The following is a 12352-nucleotide window of genomic DNA, read 5'->3' as shown; positions in this document are numbered from 1 at the left end:
TTCATGTGTGGTGTAATATGAGGACAAATGTAAGTCATACCCTCTGAAAACTTTCATTCTCCTCGTCTCACATCTTTGCAGTGCTGTTAATTGGTTCTTGAATTCGTCTGGCTAATTAGCGAGATGCAGATGAGGCTTGATTGGCTCGAGGCCGGCATGGAACTCGCACTATGGAGGGAGGTTGGGAGACCCCCCTCTTTCCTTATCAAGATATGGAGATAATTGCAATTAAACTCATTTGCATGCATTAATGAATTTGTCTTATGCTTTTCAAGATCACAGACGTGGAGTAAATAATTGATTTCCTATCAGCACGGACAGGCTGAGCACGTCAGGCTGCCTTCATCACAACCGTGTGAAGTCACCAAACTGAAAGCTGCCCGTGCTGTTACACGACTCTCCTCCTAGGCTTTATATTCACCCACACGGAGTTTATTCATATTCACTATAAACACAGAAATATGAAAAGGAGACATATCAAAAGGCTGGATTAACATAAATACATGAAATCGGTGTCCAGTCCTGTGGTGTAACAAACCTATCGTATAGCTCAGTGAGCCACTTCGAGATGAAATATTAGAGAAACTTGTTGAATAATTTCATAAGTTGTAGGATGAATTTCCACAGCAGGAACTTTTTCTGTGGAAAAGAAACTGTTTGAAGGACTCAAGGTCTCAATAAAGTGATGGTAGCTGTTTGAAGGAGAACTGAAGTCAAAATTAGGACCTACTCATCTGGCACCGTAATCTAAACATTTTTATATCTTCTTCTATCATAAACAGTCTTGGTCTCTGCCAGCTCTTCTCTTTTAATATTGTTAACACTTAAGGTTTTCATTATTAGGGGTGTGGCCTCTTTGACTGACAGGTGGATGGTGCTGTTGCCTTTCCACAGCACCTGTTGTCACTTTGATTTCCACCAAAGGTGACAATGATCTTCTGGATGATGGATATCATTGAAATTTAACTGACTTTGTATTGTACCCATGATGATGATAATTATTATTATTTTTAGCAGTGTAGAATAACAACCTGCCAAACTTTACTCCAACAAAGAGAGACATTAAAGAAAGTCACCCTAGAGACTTTGAAGTTATCACAGCATACATGTTTACTCACACACTGAAATACTCAATCTTTTTTTATTGGCAATAAAACTAATACTGGACTGTAAAATAAAACTGGAATATTGTCAGATTGACCCTTTAAGACCTGATCAGTAATGGGAGATAATGTGAACAATGATTATGTTGAAATGAGGGCTCATGTCAAAGTCTGGAATCCATTAAAGTCAGTCGCACAAGGAAGAAAAGGTTCAAAGACACAAGTGTCTTTGACAAGGTCCTATAATTACAACCAGAAGACTGCAGCTCCAAACTTAAATGGCACTTCGTCTTGCTAAGGTCAGTGTCCCATTTTGAAGATTTAAAGATAATGGATTTAAAGGTTCCTTCTTTGCTCACCTTTTCACAGAGTTTGGCAGTTTTTGGTAAATCTGGCTGATGAATAAACAAACAGTGTTGACAATAATCTCACAGTGAGCTCCAGAAGTTAACTCACAACCCGTTGAGCTGTCTGAATCATCCGCTGAGAGTCCATTCAAGCACCAACAAGCAAGCAATGATGGTTAATAAATAAGGAAATGAAGATAATTTGATGTTTGAACATTCAATTTAGAGCATGAACACCTGCTCTAAACTGAATCAGGTGAGTGCTGACAGACTGTAACAGAAGTGAAGAGCATCAGTGTTTTGGTGCCATATGCGGAACTTCCTGCATCAGTGAGAAGTGCCACCCTCAGGAGGTTTCCACACATATTGTACACAGAGTTTAGAGCCATGTGATGAGTACACCAAACATGGACTCAGCAGTAGGTCTCCACTGATGCCACATCCACTCAAGCTAATTGTATCTTTGCCACTAAAGCAGAGTGACACTGTGGATTCGCTGGTTAGTCAGTCAGAAATGTCTCAAGGAAACTGAACGGATCACCGTGAAGTTCAATGCTGCTTAAGCTCTTAGCATCCACCAGGTCAACAGCGACTCACCTAGGGTGTGTGGTCAGATTAAAATCTATCCCTCTTTTGTAGACTTTTAATGTATTTGAAACAACCAAAAACAAAACTTAACATAAAATCTGAAAGCAACTAAACACTGAGGTACCACTGATGGTTAAAACATGAAATCCACACCTTCCTGTCTCGTGTTTCTCTACCGAGGAGGAATGGTTCAATCCCTGCTACCTGGAGTTCATTGAGGATGCAAAGCAGAACAAGGAGTGTCAGTTGATGCCAAAATGTTGGAGTTGTATCTAAAATAGTGTGGGTGCTCCGGTTTTACAGCTTTTGTCAATGTTTTTTTGAAAGTACTTTAATGTGTAATGGCGAACAAAGTGATGCTAAAACAATTATGAAAGGATGCAAAACAACCACAAAAAGATATGTTGGCTACAGAAGACGATAAATGACCACTAAGGGGTGCAAAACATCTTCAACAGAGTTATAAAAAACACTACAAAGGGATGCAAAATGAGCACACACAAATAACTAGAGCAGGAAAGAGAGACATAATGCAACCACAAAATCAAAGAGATGTGCTGTAAACAAAAGATACTGACTGTGAAGGGATACAAAACACCCACAAAAAACACAAACTAAGCACAAAGGAAGGAAAGCAAAAATCAGGAGACACAACAGAAGTAGAATTGGATGGAAACTACATAGGGACTCAAAATGAGGGTTAAAATGTTCTCAGGAAAAGTTGATGCTGAGGGTCCTCTATGGGCAGAGGCAGACATCTAAGATAATCCAACCACATCGTGAGGTTAGTCATTAATGCGTTGCACATGGTTTGGATTACTCGATATGGATATTTGGTGTTCAGGATACCGTGAGTCCATGAACTTGTGAGTTTTTAAAGACTTGAAGACATCCTGCACTTGAATCATGATGATAAATTTACAGCCACAGCTCTAACAGTTGGTATGATATGAAATGGATATGATGTGAATTTGAGTCTGAAGCAGACATGTTTTGGTAGGTGACAGAGGGAGGGGGGATGGGACCGTAATTCCATCCAATCAGAGTACTTTGAATAATTAAACTGATCAACTTAATTAGCTCAATTAAGTTGATTTGACCACAGAACATTGCCATATGGTGCAAGGAAACAAAAGAGGGGGGAACTAATTAAAAGTAAAATAATGAGGATTTTAATTAACTGGTTCCCCAGACGTCAGCAAGCAGGGATGTGGAGTTGTAATTAAAAAGTCCTGTAGTGCTGGCAACATCCTCTCCCTCCCTGTTTTAATAACGGCAAGGGCTCCATCCATCTAATTAAATCTGTAAATGAATTAGTAACATTGAGGGTCCCTGCTTGAGTTTTACACCCAACCTCCCAGAGCAAACCTTCCAGATACTTCTCATAATAAAAAGGAAGGAAATGAGGATAAATAGAGGCTTCCCCTGGACAAAAAAAGGAAAGAGAAGCAAGTTCAAACATTATACTTAAGTATAATGTGTGCGCATGGCTTCTTCTGACTTAAACCCAAACACATAAAGCTTGGAGTGCAGATGGAGTGAGGCAGCGGGCTCAGGTGACCTTGTGTAAAGGAGATATTGATAGCTAAACACCATATGCAGATTACGATCAAGAGCCTGATAACATAGAAAAATATACGGCTGTACCATCTGCTGCAGCCACGTCGTATAGGTACTCTTTAAAATGTGACCTTCAGGCAGATCTCCAACTTAAAGAAACACTTGAAAAGAGAAAGAAGCCTTACTGAAATGTAAAGTAAACCAGAAATTATTAGAAGTGATAGGAATGAGTGACGACTTCTCTTCTCGGGAGGAGACAATATATCACCCTACCTTCCTCTGAAGAAAGTCCTAACACCTTATGTGCAAATACGAACAGGTTAGATTTAGCTGAGAGAAGTGCTTCATTACATAGAATCATCATGGACAGCATGGATGGTTTACTGAACAGGAATAAGGAGAGAAAACATCGTGGTCCAAGAGGTCATGAGGCCAGAGTGTCTCACAGAAGTAACTGTTAAAATACAAAGGGGCGATAAACATCCACAATGTAATTCAAAATAACTACATATGGATGCAAAACAACCATAACTGGTTTCAAAATTATTGCCAAGGGATGCAAAAGGACAAAATAAAGATTAAAATGAATCAAAAAGTCCCCAAACTGACCTCAAAGAGATGCAAAACAACCACAGGGAGATATCGGATATGTACAAAAAGATCACATTGACAACGAAAAGACTCAAAATGACTACAAAGAGATGCAAAATGATTCTGAAGGGATGCAAAACAAATGCAAAGCAATCTACAAAAGACTACGATTGGAAGAAAAGCTTAAATAAACAAAACATAACAACAACAAAACAAACAAGCACAATACAACTTCAACAGGACAAGAGGCAATAATAAAGGGACACAGCATTACCTCAAAGAGATTCAACAAATTCAAATGGAAGCAAAATTACACCAGACAGCTGTACTGCAAACCCAGATTAAACTCAGACTTACTGATGTATGTCAAGCTTAAAACCCGAGTTTTCAGTCACAAAAGTCAGCCTTTTCATACCTGGCTAAACCACCATGGTAACTTATGCTGGGGCATCTCCTGGTTGGGAGCAGGTAATGTTCCAAATTCAGTTTGAAATCAGCTGGAAGTGCCATCATCATCATCTGATAACATCTCTGATTGGAGTAGATGGTGTTCATAGGGATGGTCCTGTGTGAAAACAGAGTAACCACAAAAGGGCACAAAATGACTACAAAGAGTCTCAAAATAACCACGAAAATACTTAAAATCCAAAGAACTTCAAAAGTTATAACATTTCATAAAATAAAGTGACACAAAAATGTGTTACATGTGATGGAAAGCAAAAGAAAACGTCCACAAAACAAACCACAAAACAAAGAAATTTAAAAATAAAGCACAAAATGATGAAAAAATGAGAACAAACAAGCACAAAATACCTTCAAAAACGCACAGAACACAAAAATATGCACAAAGAAAATGATAAAAGATGCAAAACAAGAATAAAAGTTTTTAAAAAAGAGACAAAACCCACATAATAAGAGAAAAAGCCCAAAGAAAGATGACAAAACAACCACAAAACAGGGTTTCCTGTTTCACATCATTCTGTTTTCAATCAAACCAAAAGTTGTCAACGTCGGCTCTAACGTTGATGAATAGGTTTGAAAAGCTTTAAACTAGTTTAGCAGCTTGAGTTATGGCTGCTGTCAGCTGCAGTCAGAACACTAATCTAATCTGGACTTATTATAGAGATCTGCCGGAGATGACGAAGACGAGCTACACAGCGACAACCAGAGGAGGATGGCATCTGTCCTTCAACAATCAGCCCGTCACATTTGTGTCTTCATCAGTCTTCGGCACCCACTGTATGTTCTTCGCTTTGTTTACGACTGCATGTGCCGTCAGTTGCTTGCCTCCTTGGAGGGGCGGAGGCGAGGTGCCAAGCCGGTCCTCAGTAGGCCCACCAGGAGTACAGGCTTTCATTAGCACTCTGTAATTAGGAACAGATGCAATTTGCAGCACGGCACTCGGCTCTCACAGTGACTCAGAAACCTGCACACATGGAGGCAAACTTAGAGGTAACGTACCTCCTCCACTTACACAGACCTGTGCCCTGTTTCACCTCCAGCAAACTCACAGGTCAAAGTGTGCAGATGACCTGCAGGAGGACATCGTCCCATCTGTTTGAAGTCTGTTTCTTTATAAAACACAGTTATTTAAACCTACAATAACCCATGTTTTACAGTTTTTCTGAGCCCTTTAGTGTCTTCAGCTCAGTGTTTTGGACTTTTTGGCTCATTTATGGCTTGGCTCAATTTCATCACCCTCATCAACACAGATGTCATTAAAGAACAATGGAAAAATAAAACAGGTCAAAAAGGAGAGCATAAACTGGTCACAAAGTATAAAAGACAGGAGCAGCCTCAGTTGAAACATATTGAAACCTCAGCATTCTCATTTTGGGGTTTATTGTCAGCCAGATGTGACCACATTTGGACAAGAGACGATTGCTGCTTGCTGCACAACTAAGGATTTTACATTGCCACATTGCATCACGCTCCATTACCTCCAACCCTCAACTAAATCTAGTGACCATTTGTAGTGAGCGGTAAAAGGATCACAGAGACCAGAAGCATTATTTGTAACAGTTACAAACATGTAACATGGGAACAGGTTCTCTTTATTTCTTGATGATGACTTAAAACTCTGGTAACAGTTTCAATGTTCAAACATTGCCGCAAATGTCAATGTGCGAAAAAAGGAAAATTGACTAACAGACCATTTATCAAAGAAAACATATACTGAGAAGTATATTTGATATATGAAGCTAAAATTTCTTTTTTTTACAACCAGAAATGTAAAGATTGGTGAATTTGAGATAGAATGATCCTAATACAGTTTAATCTGATCCATGTTTAAGCCCCTCGTGAATGTTTCCTTACCACCTAGTAGCCAGAAAAATGGCTAATGTACAGTGGGGCAAAAAAGTATTTAGTCAGCCACCGATTGTGCAAGTTCCCCCACTTAAAATGATGACAGAGGTCAGTAATTTGCACCAGAGGTACACTTCAACTGTGAGAGACAGAATGTGAAAAAAAAATCCATGAATCCACATGGTAGGATTTGTAAAGAATTTATTCGTAAATCAGGGTGGAAAATAAGTATTTGGTCAATAACAAAAATACAACTCAATACTTTGTAACATAACCTTTGTTGGCAATAACAGAGGTCAAACGTTTACTATAGGTCTTTACCAGGTTTGCACACACAGTAGCTGGTATTTTGGCCCATTCCTCCATGCAGATCTTCTCGAGAGCAGTGATGTTTTGGGGCTGTCGCCGAGCAACACGGACTTTCAACTCCCGCCACAGATTTTCTATGGGGTTGAGGTCTGGAGACTGGCTAGGCCACTCCAGGACTTTCAAATGCTTCTTACGGAGCCACTCCTTTGTTGCCCGGGCGGTGTGTTTTGGATCATTGTAATGTTGGAAGACCCAGCCTCGTTTCATCTTCAAAGTTCTCACTGATGGAAGGAGGTTTTGGCTCAAAATCTCACGATACATGGCCCCATTCATTCTGTCCTTAACACGGATCAGTCGTCCTGTCCCCTTGGCAGAAAAACAGCCCCATAGCATGATGTTTCCACCCCCATGCTTCACAGTAGGTATGGTGTTCTTGGGATGCAACTCAGTATTCTTCTTCCTCCAAACACGACGAGTTGAGTTTATACCAAAAAGTTCTACTTTGGTTTCATCTGACCACATGACATTCTCCCAATCCTCTGCTGTATCATCCATGTGCTCTCTGGCAAACTTCAGACGGGCCTGGACATGCACTGGCTTCAGCAGCGGAACACGTCTGGCACTGCGGGATTTGATTCCCTGCCGTTGTAGTGTGTTACTGATGGTGACCTTTGTTACTTTGGTCCCAGCTCTCTGCAGGTCATTCACCAGGTCCCCCCGTGTGGTTCTGGGATCTTTGCTCACCGTTCTCATGATCATTTTGACCCCACGGGATGAGATCTTGCGTGGAGCCCCAGATCGAGGGAGATTATCAGTGGTCTTGTATGTCTTCCATTTTCTGATGATTGCTCCCACAGTTGATTTTTTCACACCAAGCTGCTTGCCTATTGTAGATTCACTCTTCCCAGTCTGGTGCAGGTCTACAATACTTTTCCTGGTGTCCTTCGAGAGCTCTTTGGTCTTGGCCATGGCGGAGTTTGGAGTCTGACTGTTTGAGGCTGTGGACAGGTGTCTTTTATACAGATGATGAGTTCAAACAGGTGCCATTCATACAGGTAACGAGTGGGGGACAGAAAAGCTTCTTACAGAAGACGTTACAGGTCTGTGAGAGCCAGAGATTTTCCTTGTTTGAGGTGACCAAATACTTATTTTCCACCCTAATTTACGAATAAATTCTTTACAAATCCTACCATGTGAATTCATGGATTTTTTTTCACAGTCTCTCACAGTTGAAGTGTACCTCTGGTGCAAATTACTGACCTCTGTCATGATTTTAGGTGGGGGAACTTGCACAATCGGTGGCTGACTAAATACTTTTTTGCCCCACTGTAGCTTGAATATATGCAGCTATTCACAGTATAGATATACATGAAAAAACATGAATATCAAAAAATATCAATATCAGACATTGGTGAAGATTATTAGCTTATTAAAATAGTATATTAAATGATTTTAAAGTTTTAAAAAATGAGGCCAGTGCATGTACATGTGATCCCTGTCAGATAGAGGTTCAGCATACTGCTCTAAACAGTCAGTTTATGTCATTTTTTTTAAATCCCCGGGACCATATGATGTCAGCAAGAGGGGGATGTTCCTAATAAGCCCCACCCACTTCTGAAGCCATTCAGAAGCAAGTTGGCTTAAATGGTAGGATGCATTTTGACCTGTGAAAGATTAATTTGAACAGTGAGTTATGCAAAGCTACTGAAATAGAGTCCATGAATAAAAATATGTATCTAGAAATGAACACAAGAGCTCCCGTTTAAGATGGCAGAAGCTCTTTGTTATAGCCTGTTCATTACATACTGTTATGAAGCACTTAAAAGTAAAAAGGTCAAATCAGAAGTCCCTGTGAACCATTTAAAGCCTGAGATTTGCAGTAGCGACTGTACTTTGCACATAATTATCCACAGAAGCTCCATGAACCAGTGTTTCCCTCTTAAACTTTTCTTTAATTAACTTTTTCTTCTTTTTCCAGTGGGTCATTGCTGGAGCCTGCACCAACACGCCTGCAACTCTACACCTCTGTCCTCCCACTGCCCCCACAGCCTGCACTACACTTCCCAGTTCCCCTCAAATCTCTGGTCCAGATACAATATCTCTAATATCCCTAATTGCCTCATTAAACTGACACACAAGCCAGGACCACGGCTGAGGCAAGGACCCTAATTAGACACCTAAACACGAAGCCAAGGGCGTTTTAACGGAGGGGCACTTTGGGGAATGTTTTAATGAGGACACGGTGCTGAGAATAGCTTTAGAGTCATTTGTTGACGCAGGAGCTGCACCCGGTGGCTGGCACTCCCTAACCTTGTTCACACACACTTACACGCACACATCGACGATAAAGACAAAATAGACCAGGCTAGAACCCCGCTGGTGCCCCCTGTAGGTGGCACTGCTTCTTACACATGAAAACATCAAAGGGCTTTTTCTCTTTTTTTGGTTTTTAGTGGGTGTGAAGTCATGAAGGTTCATCCTCTGAGAAGCCTGAATGTTTAAAGATTCACTCCACTCACTGTTTCAGTGTTAACTTTTAATTAAGTTCGGTAAATGGACGGATGCGTCCTCACACCGACGCATCCGTTTCATTTCCATATACAGTTTCATGTGTAAATGTTAGCATGTTATATTTAGCCAAGGGCAGCGCCTCATTATAGACTCACAGAGCTATCACAGGCAAGCAACATGGCTGTTCTACTGAGCAGATGTAAAGAGCAAAAACACAAAATCCAAGAGGCCAAAACTTAACTTAACTTCTCTTCTTGACATGAAACACAAAATAACAAAAAATAACTGCTGAAAGATCAAAAAGCAATCCAAAATAACTACACATGGGTTCAAAACAATCACAACTTAAAATGATTGTGAGTTTATGCCAACAAAAAGATTTAAAAATTAATACAAACAGATGTAAATAAAGCACAGAGAAAGGCAAGAGTACTATGAAGGGATGCAAAACAACTGCAAAGTGGTAGAAATACCAAAATGTAATTCAGAACATCTTCAAGAAAGCCAAAAAAGGAAGCAAAATGAGTAGTAGCAGGCACGAAACAACTACAAAAGGACGGAAAACAATAACAAAGGCATACAATAAAACAGCCAAAATAACTACAAAAAGAACTAAAAATTGCCACAGAGACATGCAAAATAAACACAGAGATTCAAAACAACATCAAGTGATCTACAAAAGACTACAAAGGGAAGCAAAATGAGCACAAGTGAACAAAACATAACAACAGGATGGACAACACAAACTAAGGTAAACAAAACAGCAGTAAAATAATTACATATAGATGTAAAACAACTCATGATTACAACAAAATTATGCAAAATAAATTTACCGCCAATGAAAGTATACAAAATGAATGTCAGTAGATGCAAAACTATCGAAATGATCACAAACGTGGCCACAAAGCTCTCCAAGAAGTCTACAATAGACTAATAAAGGGACACAAAATGAGCACATACAAATGAAAACTGACAATAACAGGACGGGAAGCAGAAACAAAGAGGCACGTTAGAACCATAAAAGGATGAGGAACTACATATGTAGTATGTAGTATGTGCTATATAGCATGTATATAGCTATTGTTTTTAATTATTTTTAAATTTTCTAATATAGCTCTAATTCATTTTTCTCGCTGGCTCTTGTGCTGCTGTAACAATGTGGGATTAATGAAGTCTATGTGTTACAGTGGCAGAAAATTACTACAAAGAGATGTAAAATATTTTTAAAGGACTACAAAGGGAGGCAAAATAGAAACAAAATAATTACGAAAGGATGGAAAGTAAAAGGACTGGGTTACACAATGTTTTTCTTTTTTTTTTTTTTAATTCATATTTTTATTAAGGTTTCAAAATCAGGCATTCACAGTATGTACATCATGTAAGCATTCTTCATACTTAGGTTATCTGCCTTAAATACTGAAATAGTATTTTAATTTACATCCAAGTCATAAGGGAAGAATACTTACAACGATAGAAGTAATTGAAACCATCACATAATCCGAAAATCAAAAAACAAAAAACAAAACTAACAAACCTAAGAAAAGAGAAAAAACAAAAAAACAAAAACAAAACCAAAAAAAGAAACAAAAAACAAAAAACAAAAACAAAAACAAAAAACAAAAACAAAAACAAAAAACAAAAAAAACCACGGATGTGTTGGTATGGGGTGATCCTATAAATATATATACATACATCATAATTATTGGTTTGTAATAGTAAAATCTGGCCTATGAGGCGTGATATATTTAACCCAGTTTTCCCAATATGATGTAAATTTCTCCAGCTTGTGGTTAACACAATGTTTTTCATCCATTAAACATTATATTTGTTACCAATAAATTAGTTTTGGGTGTTGAAATTCCCTCCAAATTCTTTAGGCAAAACAAAGTGGCCATCAAAGGAAATTCTAGTTTTTAGCACCAGAGGTTGCCTTAGTTTGATCAGAACAATTTCAATGCCGAATTTTTGTGCCATAATAAGGTGTATCTTTTAAGTGAGGCCTAGCAGACAACTAGTAGCCACACCTCTAACTATAACCCCTAACAAAAGTCAAAACGATGCTTTGAACAAAGTGAAGTTGTTCCGAAAGGGGAAATTAGCTGCGGAGACCAAAATTATTCTTTGCAGGAGGCTTTAAACATGTTTATTTCTGCTGGAAAATGGGACGTTTTAAAAAACGGGGTCTGTGGGGATGAACTCACTTTTGGAAGCAACCTTAACTGGACACTAGAGGAATTGCAATTATGAACTTGCAGGATTAATTTTTCAGCTCTGGAAGTTGAAACTTGGTGAAAACTGATTTAAAAATGTCACATTAATTTCCCAGAGACTTACCCCAGCCCTTACTCTAAAGCTAAACTCCATTAAACTAGGTCTTCATGATTAAATGTAATGATTTACATCATAGGGACTCACTTCCTGACCTCAGAAGCAAGGACAGGTCTCCTTAATGAGACTGTTTAAACAGCAAATTTAAAATTTCCCTGTAACTTCGGCTAATGTCAGAAGGTAAAATGTAGTTTTAATGAAAACCTCTCATGTCACTGTAGCTCTTCCTGCCCTGCACAGCTGCTCCATACATCTCTGCTGTGCCTAACGAAGGAGCCAGCAGGCTAAAGAGCAGATAATAAGGCGATAATAAGGAGGTCATTATTTCCATTTCCCTCCTTGGCACCAGCCACCTCTGTCCTTATCTGCTCCGGCAGTGTCGGCAGCCTCTCAGACAGAGTCCAGGTCTCGGCTCGGGATACCTCAGAGACGCGTTCAGTGCGACTGCAGCCGAGCAGAGGGAACAAAGAGCCCATTCACAGGAGGAAAACAGGAAACAGCCATGCATCATGCTTCCTCGCAGACTGTGTTTTTCTGCAACACATTCCCACTCACTGAATCTCAGTTTTCCCACACAGATCAGCTCACATACCAGGTGGAGTTTACTCACAGTTTATTTAAAACCCATCTTAAATGTTTATGAATTATTAGATTAAGCTCTCATGCTGTTTCCAGAAAGTAAACACTGCAATAAATTTTCTTCTTGTT

This window comes from Maylandia zebra, linkage group LG7 (genome assembly GCF_041146795.1).
Source record: "Maylandia zebra isolate NMK-2024a linkage group LG7, Mzebra_GT3a, whole genome shotgun sequence".
NCBI classification, from domain to species: Eukaryota; Metazoa; Chordata; class Actinopteri; order Cichliformes; family Cichlidae; genus Maylandia; species Maylandia zebra.
This window is presented reverse-complemented; position numbering follows the sequence as displayed.